Genomic DNA, 2,500 nt, shown 5'->3' on the forward strand with positions numbered 1-2,500 from the left:
GCCCACTCAGCTGGGTATGTTCCTGTGTGGAACAGTTTGTTAAAAAGCTCTACCAGGTAAGTAGTAACATCATCACCTGCGATGCGAAGCAACTCGTTTGGGATTTCATCTATACCTGTTGCTTTGCCTTTTTTCAGCCCTCTAATGGCTTCTCTTACCTCTCCTTCAGATATATCTTTATTTAGCTCATCCATGTCGAGGTCCGGGACCTCTTCCGCAGATAACTCGGTTTGCTGAACTGGAGTCGCTCCAGCAGCTAAATTATTAAACACGCCGTTAAAATGGTTAAACCAGTCATCTTTACTAATGCTAGGCGAGCTTCTTCCCTTTCTCTTGAATTTTCTAATTTCCCTCCAAAAGCTTTGGGGGTCATGAATGCTGGCAAGTAAAAGTGACACTTTGTTCTGTTTAAATGTAATCTTTTTATTTTTCAGCAGCTGGTTGTACTTCTTCCTTTCATCTAAATATACCGTTTTACACCGCTCTGTTTCTTTTTCACATTCTTTAAAACTGATTGTATCTGTTCTCTTCTCCATGTCAAGAGCTGTCTTGTTTTTCTTGTACCTTCGAAGAGCTTTTCGTGTCAACTTTTTTTGCTGTTGACATTCAAAGTCAAACCATTTGTTTTTCTCACCGACCGAAACAGAACCATTCTTAACAGTAATTTCCATTGGCTTAGTTACCTCCTTAAGGGCACGGTTGAACAACTTTACTGATCCATCAATATCCCCACTTATCATCTGCCCCGCCTCTTCGAGTTTACCAGCGAATGATTCCGAGTCAATAAGCTCTCTTACCTCATGTTCTTTATGTGTATCCCATGACATCTTAACTCGTACCCCTTTCTTTGTTTCGTTTTCTGTTTGCCCTGTGTTCTTGTTAGTGGGGCCTGTAAGTGTTAAGCATAGCGGCATATGGGGGGATTCAATTCTCTCTTCGACGGTCAAGCCCAGGCAGAGGGATGATAACTCTTCTGAGATGATAAAGTAGTCGTTTACACTATTTCCATGTCTGGATATGTATGTAAAATGCTTAGACGAAGAGGGCGTGCAAAAACCATTTAGCAGACACAGACCAAAACTAGAACATAACGACAAGAGTTCCCAGCCAAACGTGTTAATTGTCCGATCCTCTGACAATCGAGAAGGGCTATACAGAACTTGATGGTTGCACGGGTCGTCTAGCTGATTTTCTGAGTCAGCAATAGCTTGCAAGGACCCAGTTCTTGCGTTCATGTCCCCACATAGGATGATGTAAACTTCTCCGTACCTTTCTAACATGTCTAACATACATAGTTCAGTTTGTTCAATGTGACATTTGGCCTGGGAGGTATCATAGTACGGTGAAGTTTGGGGAGGGATATACGCAGCTAGGTATATAACATCTTTGTCCAGATTCCACAGTGTCTTCGATATTTTGAGACAGACCATGTGATCGTACGTTACCTCAATCGCATCAAACAATTTAGCTATTTCCTTTTTTACCAGTATAATGACCCCACCTGACCTACGGCCTTTGTCAGTCAGTTTGACAGCCGAGCTCGAAAATACTACAAAGTCGCAGAACGTGTTACTCAAAATGAACGATTTATCCAGGAACGTTTCAACTAGGCAAACGACGTTAAAGTTGTGTATATAACTCACGAAATCGGGGTCTGCTATTTTCGTTGCGAGTCCATCGATGTTCCAACTCAGGAAACGAATGATACTCTTTGCACTATCTCTCGGTACGTTGTTTGGCCTGTTTGTCTGTTATTTTTTTTAAAGAGCTTTTGATAAATCTGAGTTTAAAGGCACACTCCTTCTTATTTAACTCGTCTTATCACAGATCTGGCCATGCCGACTGTTTCCTATGTTGAGTTTGGTTTTTAGGTACATACATTAATTCATTACAAGAAATTCCGCAGTGTACAGAGAACCACCTGACTGTTTATTTTTAGTATGTGATCAAGTGTGTGTGTGGGGGGGGGGGGAATAGCTCAGTCGGTGGCGGCGCTGGCTTCAAAACCAGTTGTCGCTATCGGCGTGGGTTCAATCCCCACGTTCGGCGAGGGATTTATTTCCCAGAGTCAACTTAGTGCAGACTCTTCTTGGTGTCCGAACACCCCCGTGTGTACGCATGCGCACGATAAAGAACCCAAGTTCACAGCGAAAGTCTCAGGGCTCGGAAACATGAATACACGCATGCAGGAAAAAACACACAAAAATGGGTAGCACCGTATACTGTATGGCAGCTCGCTTTCCCTAGGGAGAAAGCAGCCCGAATTTCTATGAGGGTAACCTCACTGGACTATATGAATCTTATCCTTAAGTGACTGGATGTTCTTATTCCATGTAAAAGCATGGCCGGAGATCGTGAGCCAAACAAATATCGCGAGAAGTGTGCCTTTAAGTTTAACATGAGACAGCATTTCAGTAAGAAATACAATAACAAGCACTTTCAAGTAAAATGGCATTTACAAATTTATTTAATGGGGTTTCACTTTCAGTGTGGTCATTAT

This window comes from Littorina saxatilis, linkage group LG2 (assembly GCF_037325665.1).
Source record: "Littorina saxatilis isolate snail1 linkage group LG2, US_GU_Lsax_2.0, whole genome shotgun sequence".
Lineage (NCBI taxonomy): Eukaryota > Metazoa > Mollusca > Gastropoda > Littorinimorpha > Littorinidae > Littorina > Littorina saxatilis.